Source organism: Cyanistes caeruleus, chromosome 2, assembly GCF_971803275.1.
Source record: "Cyanistes caeruleus chromosome 2, bCyaCae1.hap1.1, whole genome shotgun sequence".
In the NCBI taxonomy this organism is placed as follows: domain Eukaryota; kingdom Metazoa; phylum Chordata; class Aves; order Passeriformes; family Paridae; genus Cyanistes; species Cyanistes caeruleus.
The window spans coordinates 17,511,004-17,526,005 of NC_141702.1; the positions used below are offsets into that span (position 1 = coordinate 17,511,004).

The window sequence follows — 15,002 nt, forward strand, 5'->3', positions numbered from 1 at the left end:
GGTTGATTATGGAACACATTCAGACTGAATAAGACTTCAAATCCATTCTTTTTTGGCTATTTATAAAAAGAGATCAAAAGAACAAGCCTAGAAGGATTGATAGCTAAATGTTGATAATACAGTCAATTTATTTGTAGGGAGGTCAACATTTTTTTCAAGTTCTTTATTAATGATATAATTTGTCCAGAGAAGTACAAAAAAATTGATTTGGAGGAGAGAAAGGGTAGCAAGTAGCCTAACTCTGCTTTATTGAAAAATAAAGGAAGGCTGAGCAGGGAATGTGTCTGGAATGCACCAAAGGAAACCAGGAAGACCATGACAGACCATGTAAAGCCTCTTGCAGATAAAAAGACCAGTTTCCAAAAGACAAACCCCAAACCCAAACACATTAGACATCATCTTTTGTTTTTGAAGATTACATTTCACCTCTTACTATCCCACAAGGATATTTGATTCTAAGGATAAAATGTTCTTGAAGAGAAATGATCCTGTAACTTACTTTAGCCTAATTTACCTCTTAATTTTCATATGGAAATTAGAATTGTATCATGACAATGATACAATTGTATCTGATAACACTGTTCTGATAACAGAAGCAGATCCTGAACTACAGTTTTCATTTCAGATGACTCCACACAGTGGAGGAGGGAGCTGTATATAAGATGAAAATCCTGTTGTGTCTTTGCTGTTGGTTTCACGGTTTTCTTAAAGATTCTATTTTTTTGGTGACATATTCCAAATATATTATATGAATGGCCAAGTCAAAATAAGAACTGCTACAAAATGTTCCTTTTTAGCAAAAAAAAAATTAAATTATTAAACAGTTAGGAAGGTGAAAGAAAAAGAAAAAGTAAAAAGTGAAAGGAATGAAATGGAGGGGACATGTTAACTCCTGAGTGCTGCACAGTTTAGTTTAACATGCTCTATACCTGTGTAGTAGGGCAAATTAGATTCTGATGATCTTCAGCTTGGATCACTATTTACCCTACTGTCAATGACATAAAATCCCCCTGAATGACAGAGTAGCCCTTAAAATTAAGAAGCAGCCACATAAGTGATGGCATAAGATAAATGATGACTAGACAGGTCTGAGAGAGGGGGAGAGAGAACAAAAGGCAGCAGAACATAAGGAGAGAGAAGTGAATAAGCAAACCTGGAAGACTTTAGAGTGACTGGTGGCTCCCAATCTGTGAAGGGGACAGAACAAGATGGCACAAAAGCAAGTATTAACTTCACTGGATAGACAACAAATGGTAACAATACAAATGAGCTTGAACTAGCCAACTCTCAGAGCATCTAGAAGGAAATGCTGGCATTAGGATGTCACCCTTATCTGGGAATGGTGTGCACTGATTTACAAAAGCCCACTTTTCTCATTTGTGGTCACTTAGAACACTGTATTTGTATTAATCAGGTACAACAGTAATAAGGTGTATAGTATTTGAAGAAAAAAGTTAGAAACCAAATGCTATAGTAATTTTGTATATCTGCTTGTAGAAATAATTTTTAAAAATATTTTAAAGTGATATGGATTTTCTAAGACTTCAAGGACACTGCAACAGCAAAGGAAGGACATTATTGGTTTTTTTTCTGATTTAATTTTAAGTCTTTTTATTCAAGGCTGGAAACAGATAGATAGGCCTTCAATACACAATCAGCCATACACACTTCTCACAACCTTCAAATGAGTTTTTCATTTTATTATTATTACTTCTTCCAAGATGAGTTTTCTGTTTATTTTGTAGCTGGGTTTTTTTACCTTATGGCTGCTTTTGAAAAGAATATCAACTCATTCTGTCTGTCATATGGCTTATTTGAGAGGAGACTAAATCACTCCAAATCAATGCTACGTTACTTTTTTCCCCCATATACATTGATGTCTAGTTTCAGCAAGAGCAGCATTAATTTTTTCACAGCAGCTGTGAAGGGGTGGAGCCTGGAGCTGTGTGAACATGTACATAGACAAAAGAACAAATAATTACTTTTGAGATTTTGTCTAAAATTGATCAAATGTTTTAGGCTCCCAAAAATTGCTTTTTTGTTTTTAGGTATGCAACTTTTGCTTTATAAAACATCTACATCTATGTAATTGTTTGGATACAAATGCTGAAAAGCGCATGTTCTTGAAAATAAAAGGACAGCACAAATACTGTATATAACATAACCTGCAGAACTTTTGCCTAAAAATCTGTTAAGCTAGGTATTTCAGCATATTCATGGCTTGCACATTAAAAAGTGACTTTTTTTGAGTTACTGCTTCAAAATAAACTCAAAAATTTGTTCTCTGAATAAAGCACAAGTTGCTGAAAAGTGCTGCCTCATTGCAGGATACAAACAAAATAAAAACAGAGTTTTGAGGCCAAAGAGCAGCCCAAGAACATTTGCCCATTTTTTTAATCCCTTCTTCCCCTTGTATTTAAATCCTTTAATTTTATGTTTTATAAAGGTAGTTTGGTTAAAGGCAAATTCTTCCCAAATTATGTTTCTATAAAGGCCACTGTTCACCAAAAATTGTTTTCTAAAGGTCTGTCTGTCCTCTTGTCAACAGGCAAGTAACCATCATGATTTTTCTTGGGACAGACCTATTATTCCTTTTTTATTTTTGTCCTTTACTTCCACTACAGATTTCATTGCTGGCACCACCACTCATAGAAGCCTTTAGTACAGCTGCATGACCATCACTCCCTGGCTGGGGTTTTCCTCTCTTTGGTGTGGAACAGTCTGTGCTGCCACATTTCTCCTGCCAAAGGATCTACTTCTCCTAACCTCATGTGTAGGAGTTTTGTATTCCTCTGACCCTCATTCGTACCTGACAGACTTTTGAGAGTAGAAACTTTGTGGCATTTCAGTGCAGCAATGAAATAGGAAGGCATTTTTGGCCTTTTACTCCCAGATTTATGCTGAGAGGTAAAGTATGAAAAATATGCCCGTAGTTAGAAACTGTACAAGAGTTTCTGGGATCCTGACACTGTTTTACTTTTTATACTGGCTGGTTTATTACTGAGTTACATGGAGAAAAGCAGAGTAATATGACATTATTGACCACCACACCACATTCAAGTTATTTTTTCCTTTTGGTGATGGAGATAGAATTGTTGGCTCTAGGGCCTGCGGGAATATCTGCCTCTAAACACTGTATAAACGAGAAGAAAGTCTGTTTTTTACAATATTTTCCAGTCTTACACATTGATTTCTGAAAATCGAAGTAAAAATAAACCCATGGTTATACAACTCAAGGCTGGACAGCGGAAGGAGAATGTAAGCTAAAAGTGAATAGAGAAACTTATGGTTTGCATACCATAATGGTTTGTGTGTATATGCACAATACTGAGAACTGCTGGATAAAGCTGGGTCTGGTCTTAAACAAAATCATTATGGCTGAGTAATAACAGCCTTCCTTGAGCAAGGGAGCAGAGACAAAGGCCAGCTTTTGATGAGCAGTGACATCCAGCTGCATGTCCCACCAACTGAGAGGGTAAGAACAGTACAGAGAGGTAGCAAATGCTGATGCTGTGCCAAAGAAGTTGGGGTAAACCAGGAAATGCAACTTTGTTAATGAGCCCTGGATTTTTTTTTCCCTGGAAGAATGGTTCTTTCAGAACAGCAGATTCTAAACTTTTTCTTCTGCATGCTGGGATATTCTAACTGACTACTGTGTCCCAGACCCTGTCAAATGCAAAGTCCGATGTGCCCCAAAATCCTTTAAAAGAAGATAAGAGAATTACCTGTAGTCTATCTGTGGAAGTTTTCCCAGTGAACATGTGCAATATTTCTCCCAGATTAATCTTTTCTCCTCTAAGAAGTTGGTGTTGTGCTGGTTCAAAATGTGGAGCTGGGTAGCCCATTATTGACAGATGAAAAAGAAGAATGTAGAATTGATTAGACAACTTGCTTCTGCTTTTCTTCCTAATTAATCAGGTGATAAAGCAGCTTTAGTGCTTTAGTATGATAGTTCAAGTAAATAAGAACATGGATAACTGATTCCAAATCTTAAAAGGATTAAATGAGCTGTGCTCTGCTAAAACAAAATGGAATAGTCTCTGCTGACAGTTATACTCTTGTAGCTGTTTGGAAGCCAGGAGGACTGTGTGATGTTACTGCCACCAGATTTAACCCACTGTATGTAAATCAAATGGAGTTTTTCTGACAATGGCTAAATATCTCAGATGAGGTAAAGCCACAAGACTCCAAATGACCCAAGAGAGCTAAGTAGCTTTATACCCCACAGGACTGCTGGCATCGACATTTCAAAGGAAGGAAAGGATACCTGGACTTGGAAAAGGCTGGGAAAATGGAGATGTGTGAAGATTGTGGTCCAGATAAAATATTTTTCCTCCCTCCCTCCCTCCCCTCCCTCCCTCCTTCTTTCTCTTCTTCCTTTTCCTCTCTTTCTCACTCTCTTTGTAACTTCCTCATATTTTTCCAATTCAAAATTATTTTAAAAAAGAAAGAAATTGACAAAACAAGTGGGACATGGGCTGTAAAGTGAGCAACACACTACCATTCAAGGAATTTTCATTTACATTTCTACAAACTCTTTACCTATAACCTCTCCATGCCATTTTGTATGACAGGTCTGTCAAAACATACAATAGCTCTCTGAGATTGCTATTTTTTTAGCATTGTTTTAAACCTGCATAAAGACACATGAAGTTAAGGCTCTTACCCATATATAAAAGTTTTAGCATGGTGCTCCCCAACGGCTCTGCTTTGTACCTAGCTTTCTGTGTGGTTAATCTGGATCTAAACAATTAGTTGTGTAATGTGGATCTCATCCTACTTTAGACACAAGAAAATTAGGTATTTAAGACAAATTTGCTATTCATGTTCCCACTGTGGTAGGACTGATTCCATCATCTAAAGGTGGGCATCAGGTATCTGAGACTTGTAGGGTGAATTGCCACCAGGAGATAAAAAAAATTACTGTAACTAGAGGTGGAGCTTTAGAAAACCAGCTTGCATTTGGAGTTGATATAATGGAGGCAGACATCATTGACTCATTTGTCAATATCTTTATCATGTCCCTCTCCTAAATTTGGAAATGGATCTCATAATGTAAATCTTCATGCTGTATTTTGGTCACTGATTTCTAATACACTGGGATTGGAATGCACAACACTTGCTGCTTTCCTGGCAAAATGGGAAAAAATAATCCAAAAGTCCAATGTCTTAGGAGCTCTAGGAGTTATATTTTATAAATACCAGAGTCGTTTTCAGATCAAGTAGCAGCAGTAGGAAGACTGACTGCAGAACACTATAGACCAGTGTGTTACAACCTGAATATGTATTAGCACAGGTACTGGCACCTCCAGCCACACAAAATTAGTTCTGGATAAAAGCCATGCAAGTTATTAAGCAGAAAAGTAACAGCTGAAATGCAAAGCTGCATAGGCCTGAGCTGGTAAACTCTAAAATCTCACTTCTGTGAGGTGACCATTTTTACCAACTTTCTGAGCAATGGAAAAAAAAAAAAGTAAGCATGTTTCAGAGATTGATTCAGATGAATGAATCAAATATTATATATTATTTATTGCTGCTCTTGATTTGTGAAAGAGTATTGCTCAGACTGTTTTCTCTTTTCTTTATGTTCTCAATTACTTCTACATGTTTGAGACATTTAGATGAGAATTTAAATATATTTCATTTACATAGTATTTTTACCATCCTAGACTATTTCACAAATTTATGAACAGAAAGCAGAAATTCTGAACTGGATTGCAGCTGGCTTTTCTCTACACATGCAGGGCCAGGCTTTCCCCCCAGGCATCCCTTCTCCCAGTTACAATCCATGCAATCTTATGACTGCAAAGAATATTACACACAAATACCACCTGGACAAAGAAGTGGTAAGAAAGAGGAAATATTGTATGCTGCTTTATTTGACATCAAGTGAGTGCTTCCTGCACAGGGGAGTACATAAACAATATTCTTTGCTCTATACTGGTATAATTTCCCAGGTAACCCACTCATAAAAATCCTCAAGGAGGTCACATATATGTCTGTTTATATATGTGTGTGTATGTGTTTATGCACATATAGATGTGTTTACTTTCATCATTTAAAGTTAAAAGAAAAAATAAAATACTAGAGCATTTTCCACAAGCTCTGCTGTCAATGTGTTATAGTAACAGCAGTTTAGGACGACAGTTTTCATTTGCTCTTGAAGCAATCAGCAGATTTTAAAGAGGTGAAATGCAATTACCTCTTACAAACTGTTTAACAATGCTTTCATTAATTTCATTTGACTATTAGCTTTCATTACAACAGCTCGACAACTCTTGCAGGTATGAATTTTGAGTTTTCCCACTGACTGGAAAGTGTAGCTTGTAACCTTTTAAGGTTAATCTTAACTAAAAAGATAACACACATAAACTTGTAGGGGTTTGAGTCTAAGTGAATTAGTTCTATTGGTTAAGTATTTTCAGTGTTTATTAAAGGAGAACCTAATAGTAGCAAAAATTCAGGAGGTCGTATGTGCATACAGTGTAACATTCATGTGACTTCTCTGACAGATCATTTAGGTATTTCCTGTTGTATATCCTTCTGAACTGCATGAACAGATATTTCTAAATTAATATATCAACTGAAAAAAAACAACAATACTGCACAAAAACCCCAAACCAAACAGTGAACAAACAGATTACTTGTGGAAATTAACTTTTTGAATTCTTGAAGGAAATATTTGTTTAATTTGGAGGTATGTATTTGTGGAGTTAGAGCTTTTCCATACATGATGCTGAAGTCAGCTTTCAAGAAGGATAAATTGTCTTTCTTTTAATCTGCAAAACTAATCTGAAATGCATGTAGGCTTCAAAAATAAATAGACCGCTCACCTACCTCTGCTGAGCTCGGAATTCTCTCTACCAAGAACACTGCTTTTCTTGGTGAGATTCAGAGGGGAAATGTTCATTTATGCTAGTAGGATTTACACACCTAAAATGTTTGTTGACAAAAACACAAACTGACTGAAAACTAAGCTCAGAAATGAGGTTCTCTGCCACAGGACTGAAGTAATGGGAGGAATCTGAATGGAAAGCAGCTGACACGTTTTGGGCCAGCTGTCTGTAAATTGCCCCTTCTGTGCTGAGGTGCTGTGTGGTCTCTGCTTCACTGCGCCACGCTGCAGCCATGCTACAAAGGCAGAGCTGAAAGCCAATATTCAAATGAGGCCTGAAACAGAAATACTATTTTTCTCCATTAGAGGGTGGTCCCTCCTCATCATGGTTCAGTTCCACTGGCAGCAGAAGACCTGCAATGCAGTGAGCTGCGTCGGAGATGACACATGAATCAGGAGATGTCTGCGCCCTTCCTCCTCGCGCCTTACGCTCCCTTTTGAACGTAGCAGATTGAGAAATGAAGCGTACATGGGCACAGGCTAATTCCAAACATACATGCAGAAGCTGCTTTTATCCATATACCATACATGCACACAAACGAGGCTACCTGCACAAACATTTAGTTATGTCATGTAAAGCAACTTAAGAACAGCTTTGCTGCAGCATCTGGAGCTGAATTTGCCATTGCACAATTTTTTTCCTGTCAATAACATCCACTTGGTTTCAGCCATGTTGATTAACTGTACACATTTTAAAAAACCCCAATGAAACACACTGGGCACATGTACATAGGTGTAGCAAATGATGTATTAAATATAAAACCTTTACATTCAGGTAAAATTGTGATTAGGAATTTGAAAGCCAGAGAATACAAAATGCTACTTGCCAAACAAATCTTTTTGCACTCTCATGTGCATCTGAACAATATAAAAAGCCTTTCACAACATGATTGCATTCATTATTGTAATACCCTAATTCCATGCAGGCAACTCTTTTCATTCACTTTGTTTTGAAAATTATATATACGTGAAGTAGAATTCTGCAATGTCTTTTTACAGCTCAAATTCAATAAGAAGAAAAAATTTTCAATAGAATTTCCTACTGTAAAGCATACTATGGAATAAGTATTGCAATGAAATATAAGAAAGAATTGCTGCTGGCATAATGAAACCACTTCCACTTTGTATTTCATTAGCTTAATAGTAGTGAACTGTGTCATTCACAGCATTGCCTATTACAGATTGTACATGTACATGACATATAAAGCTCACAGAAAAGGGCTTTGAAGTTGTTGTTTGGGGTTTTTTTTCTTGGTTTTTTTTTTTTTTTTTTTTTTTTTTTTTTTTATGGTAAAACCCCCAGAATTACCTTCAATAAAGGACAAAAGAGAGAAAGCTGATTGCCAAAGGAAGTTTGGACACCGAGCAATCCTGAAAGCAGAGTGCTGCAAACAGAGAAATATGGAAGTGCAGGGTAACAATGCTTCTGTTTTAAATTGACATTACTCCATTACAGCACTTGGGACTGGCAGAGTGTCTGCTCCCTCAGCACAGCATGTGCCTGTGAGCACATTGAATACTACAAGAGTTATCTGCCATTGGAACCAGTGAAATAGTGAAATGCTTCATACTGCACACGTATTCCAGTATTTCTGACCAAGAACACAGTATTTGTCTCCTCCCAGAAACAAGCTTTAACTTCCAAACAGATTTGTTTTCTGAATGTCAGTTTTACTGTCTAGTCTACATCATTCGGCTGCAAGTCCAGAGAGTGTGTCCCCTATGAATGCTTACGTGAGGATTTTTCATAAGGCTGTCATAATAAACTCACCTACAAACTGAGAAGCAAATGCCAAAGGTTTTGTTATGCTTAGAAACACCTATTCAGAAAAGACACCAATGGAGAATAAGCATTTCTTTTATCCCTCTCTATTATTCTCCGTCATTGTTATGCTAAAAGAGAGCATTTCATATGAGATATTTTCTAGATCCCTACCAGCAAAAATAAACAGAGACATTCGTATGCCTCAGAAATTCTGTGTGGTCAGATTTTGAGAACTAAAACAATCTTTTCAGAATTTTTATTCAGGTTTCAGATTTCAAAGCTGCGTGGCATATGGGCTTGCTATCCATCAGCTCAGACTGACTGTGAGCCTCAGACCTAACAAAACTGCACTTTAGAAACAGCAAATGAATGAACATTTCCTTGTAGACAGTCAGGCAGAGTAGCAATAATTTGTGAGAAATGTAGATCTGCACAGCGTACACTACAAAACAATTTGTGTGGTAGAAGTGTAGAGCAGTGATTTTACTCGAATAAGACCATTCTTATTCAGTGAAAGACTCAGACAGCTGTTGTATGAACAAAGCTTAATATTCCTTCATTTCCCATGCAAGCCTATTTTTCAAGGCCATAATGTCCCCAGTCCACCAAGTTACATTTAAAACTACCTGGAGAGCTTTTTCACGCGGAGCTTGTGTTACTCATTCTACATATGGTGTGAAGTTCACAGATGAGAAATGTGAGTGCCTAAAATAAATACTACATGAAACCTGAGAAGCGTGAGGGCCCTTGGGAGTTCAGCAAATGAAATGCCTATCAGTCTCTGACACAGCAGACGCTCCCTACAATTGGCAGCTTCATGCTTCATTATGCATGGATCAGATATATAGGTATGGCCCCAGGCAAACTCCCTGGTTTAAAGGAGAGGTGCATGCTGGGGAAAGGCAAATGTCATTTGCCTGTGAATTTGAAAGATGAGGGGGAAAAGGGGAATAGAGTTGATTAACCAAATGTATGAGGGGTTTATTTTGTACCATTTATCCTAGAGTTTCCTCACTGAGAGTTGTTTCCAGCATTATATGCATTGCACTTTTGATGTTTTGTGGATTTAACAATGTCTAAAAATGCAATTATTCTTGTCCATCCAGCTGAACAGGTCCAAAATAAATAACAGGCAGTCAGGTTTTTTACCTCTAGAAAGAAAAATAAAATATTTTTTTGCTGCCTTTTCTAACCTTTGTAATATAACCTATGTTTACAGCACAAGGTCAGCAGACAGACTTGCTGAAATTGTGCAGATCCTGCTAAACATCATTAAAATATATATCATGCTGCCTTAATGAATAAAAACTATTCTAGAGACTCAGCAACTGCAGGATGTTAGTCATGGTTATTTCCTGTACAGGAAAAAAAAAAACATAAACACCTAGTAACAGATCAGTTTGTTTCACATACGTGTAGTTCTCATTAGAAGAAACAGTGAAAATGGTAAATCCATCCTGATCCACAATTAATTGAGGTGTAAGAGAGAAGAGGGAAAGAATAAAGAAGAAACTCATTACTGACAATCTGTTAAGAAAGCAAAAAAAGATTAAAATGTTTGTGGGAAAGGAAACTGTATTTCATCGTTCCTGAGAAAATTATGACCCTGAGGGATCAACTGAGAAAAAGTGCTACTGAGTATTGGTGTGTCTTAATGAAAACCCCTCTTTCATCCTGCAGCATTTCCATTCTGAGATTTCAATCATGCTATGTTCTGTCAATTAAGCTTTAAAATATAATTGTAAAGCTTTTTTTCTACCATACCAGTAACAAACACGTCAAATTTTCTTTGAGATCATTTATATACATGCATATATATACACACACACATTTATTTACACACACTTTTATATAAGTATGTATCTCTGTGTGTCTGTGCATCTTTTTCACTGCAAAAATTCTGTGGAAGAATGGCATGGAATTGTTTGCAGCCTAAAAACATAGATGAAAATAAAGCAAACCAAGTCTATAAAACTGAGCGACTTAAGAAGATAAGCCTTCAGCAGCTGTAACAAATAGAATGACAGAGAAAGAAAGAGAAAAAGAATGCCACTTATGTCTCTCAATGCTCTCTCCGTGTGTTCAGACAAGTTATGGCTAGGAATGTAAAACTTGAATTTAAAGAAACTGCATCTGGTGGAGATTAAAAAGGATAAAGAGGAGAAAATCGGTTTGATGTACACTTCAAAATGCTGCTCATAATATAGTTTGTTCTATTACTTGAAAAGAGAGTATCACTGTTCTTTTATGTCTACTTTTTAATCCTATGCTTTTAAAGTATCTTTTATTTGCTCCTATTTGAGGTGAATTGCCTCACTTCAAAAACTTAAATTTAGTTTGAGGATTTTGACTTTAGAGTGGCTTCCTTTGAATATTCTTCTGAAGTTATATTTTATCCTCCATTTTAACAATTCTCAGGTTTTACTGGGTAGTTGTGAATACAGGGTCTTCCACAGTGGGAATCACCTGCAGGCTCAAGAATGCACATTTTATACTAAAGCTGCCAATGTGTTGTGTCAGGGTCAGGAGAGGTATTTTCTCAACTTTGCTGAATTGTAAACATAAATATTGTCACACAGTCATGTAAACACAAACCTCATTTTATTGCTAGTTTTCTACCCCACACCATGACTCTATCATTAGCTGCTGCAAGAAAAAGAAAAACAACAAAAAATAAAAACCTTAATTTTGGTCAGTTTTGGAGCTTGTTAGAATTTAAAACATGAACTTCACTATCTAATTGTGAACCCACAAATCCCTCTGAAATCAATTAGTGTATTTATCTATTGGTAAACTACTTAGTCTTTTCTTAACAAGATGATAGAAAGAACAAAAATTTTGAACTTCTGCTAATACATCACTGAATGAAGATTATTAAACTAGCAAGACACCCTTTTTGAGCAAAACATGACAATCATAAAGGGTTGCTTGAAAGAGTTGAAACAAAAACAGAAGCTCCCTTGGATTCAAGGGGATCTTGGATATGTTGCAGTTTTTCATAAAAACTAGAGTGAAATTAGGAGTTTTCCTTTTAGGACTTTGTGTTCAACTATTGTGGAAGGTCTTTGTGATAGTTTCAATTCTTTTTATTCTGTGGTTTAGCATCACTTTGCTTGGTGGTATATTGGTAGATGACCAGTGTCTGTAGTTCAGATACAGAAATATTCAAACGTAAAGAGGAACTATGAAATCATTGAGGCATGACCATCTGAGCCTTGGTGCTTCTCACCAGATTCATTTATAAGTTCATAATTCAAAATACACACATGTATTGGATAAGATTCTCATCCTCATTTAAGCAGAGTGGTGCTTGTCTTTCGAATAGACATAGATTGAATTCAACATAAAACAACTCTACACTGCCAGAATTCTGTAAAGCATTCTCATTGAAAAAGGAATTCAGGCTATTAGAGGAAGCAATTTTTTAAAGTTTTCTATTTTATTTTAACTGAAACAGAAAATTTAACTACCTTCAATTTCTCAAACTTCTTTAGCATGCTTCAACTCAGAGGCATATGTGTTCGTAGCGTACAAATTTCACAATCAAGGGAAAAAGCACAAATATTTTGGGGTTTCAGAGGTATGTGATTCAGTTCAGTCAATCAGCTTTATCTACCACTTAGTTAACAGTCAAGTGTAGAACAAATTAAATGGACCTGATGATATGAACAACAAAAAAATTATATGCAGAAAAGTTACTCATAGGTTCATATATTATATGCTGGAAAAATAAAATGGCCATTTAATATTTAACCTATTTTTTAAAACAGTAAAATTTTTTCCCCACTGTAAACCTATTCCAGTTTTTTGGTTGCTATTTTTTCTTTCATAACAGAAACACCAACCATAATGGCAAAAATTGTTACAACTACAACAAGAGAAGGCACCAGCCAACTGACATTTGTTTATGTACAATATACACAGCTGTCCATGCCATACACAGCACAGTAGTTTTACAAATTTTAATGCAGGTGACATTAAGACAATAAGAATTGATTAGTGGAAGAGTGCAAGACCTTTGTACTCCTAAGCTGCCACATCTACTTCTCTTCTTTACAATGCTTAATATTCAAGTATTGGACTTCTCCCCTTCATACAGGAAACACAGCCACATCTCAGTTGTTGATAACTGCAAGACTCAGCCCCCTGTATGAAAAGACAGTGTCCCACAAAGAGTGAGCTCTTAGGCCTTATTGTGTCTTTCAGTAATGCTCAAATTTGGTTAAAAAAAAAAAAAAAAGAAAACTCTCATCTTGACTAATTTTAAGCATGACTTCATCAGAAAATGTTTGAATAGATTGTCCCATTTTGGAGAAAAATTTGAGATTTTTTCCTGTTTTATGTCCTTTCTGCAAGCAATATGTCAGCTATTATCTTCCTCCGCTATCCTCAGAAACCTTTTTTGTTTCTTTTTTCTGACTCATGCTTTTTCCTTGAGGTTTAGAGTCTGGTTCAGACTGATGTGACTGGCATTGTGAACTGAAATGAAGGATGGTTACATGCTAACAAGAGCACCCTTCTCACTCCATGCTTCGCACACAGCAGTAGCAGCAAGTGATTAATGGAGTGGTTGTGAGAGGTTTGTGTGGATGGCTGAAATCATCTTGTGCTGCTGTCAGGATCCAGGGAGAGCAGCAGAAAAACATCTACCTATATTTACATCTCCCTGTTCTGCCTCAAATATTTACTGTGTACCCTTTACCACAGTTTAGCCCTATTCAATATTTTCACTCCTATTCTTGCTTCTCTTTCAGATATGTTTTTTCTTCTCTCTCTCTACAACCTTTAACTTTCTCTGCTATTTCCCAGTGTGCAGATATATAGTGTGAGGTTTGTCTATGAGCCAAATGCAAGCACTAACCAGGGGATACACAGAGCTCTTAAATTGTGAATGCTCATGGTTTGGATCACAATACAAATTATTCTGCTTTCATAATTGCTTTAACTGCCCCAGCTACTTAAGGGATGGCTGGAAGGGGGAATGGGATCAGCTAGGACAACTGTGCATACAGGGGAATACTTAGGAAGGACAAGATTATACTGAAGATACTTTCAGTTCTAAGACCAGCTCTTTTCCTTGTTTAAAGCTGCAACTGGATCACTAAAACCTGTCATCCATTATGAAGGAAAATATAATTATCTTTTTTAATCTTAATATATCATTTGGGAAGTACATCTCATCTTCTCATGTAGCCATTATCCTAAAGGTGCTGTCCCTGTCCTGTCCCCTTGCTGTGAGCTCAGCTCAACAGCATTGCAACATGCACAAACACCTGTTCTGCTGCTCCATGACTGGTGACCATGGCTCTAGAGTTCCTGATTTGCAGACTGCATCACCTTTTCATAATTAAATCAGAAGCAGTTAAAATCAAATCATCAATTTTCCTAATAAGCAGAATGAACTTGCTTAGGGGGCTCTAACAGCTGGATTTCCTTTTAATGTTTTCTTGTGCATTATAAACTTTCCTCAAACAGGAAAAATACTTATTTCCATCCTTCAATGTTAACAACCCGAATGATTTTCTGAAATGTCTAGTTTCACAGTGTGACTAGTACTTTACTGAAAATCTTCATGCAGAATATGCAGAATCACGGTCACAGAATTTCTGTTAAGGAAACCAACCTTACCCCAGACCGGAAAAGATTTTAAGGAACACCATTAGAAGTGAGTTATCGTCCATTTGCAGGTTGACATCTCTGCAAACTCAATAAACTTGGCAAAATTCTCTTAGTTTCTGCAGTAATCTTCACTAATGTTAACTTTTGTCTTCTATCTTCCCAATGTACAAAGCTGTAAGAGAAACAAATATTGTTTTTACTAAGCCAAATAAAGAAAAGCCCCTGCTTTGCAGAGTTCTACATTCAAAGGATTTAAAAATGTATAAACTGGACACACATATTATGTCAATGCCATTTCACTCACTATAAAAGAGGTAGTAGCCATCCTTTCCTGTTCAGAAGGTCCTTTCCCAGATGTCATGTTACTTCTCTGATTATGTATGAAAATATTTTAGCTGTTAGTTTCAACCTTGTTCTAGTTGCACTGATGTATGATCCCGAATCAGAAAAATTCAGCATGTTTTGAAAAAAGTGCCATTCAGTTAGACTGTGAGTGTGAAGGGAGATTAAAAGAGAATGGAAAAAATTATACCCTTTGTAATGAGGTGTTGTTTTTCTGCACAAATGACAAGGGTCTATCATGGCAGCTGACATCAGCAGAGATGTCAAACCTCTCTGATGAGCAAAACCCTCTACAGAATGCAACTTGCACTTCTCATTCACGAGCCTTGTTAAACCTCTCATCAGTGCCACATACACTTTTGGTAAAAAACTAACTTCTGC

At 36.6% G+C, this 15,002-nt stretch overlaps 1 long non-coding RNA gene across 2 annotated transcripts in view; it reads right to left on the reverse strand.

Annotated features, from left to right (window-relative positions):
- LOC147654646 (uncharacterized) overlaps positions 1–15,002 on the reverse strand; it is an 837,032-nt gene that overhangs the window by 26,305 nt on the left and 795,725 nt on the right. For both annotated transcript variants that reach the window (XR_015282794.1, XR_015282795.1), the window contains 2 exons: positions 14,289–14,451; positions 3,726–3,832 (listed from right to left, as the gene is read on the reverse strand). This is a non-coding gene — a long non-coding RNA (uncharacterized LOC147654646). The remainder of the gene's footprint in view (positions 1–3,725; positions 3,833–14,288; positions 14,452–15,002) is intronic.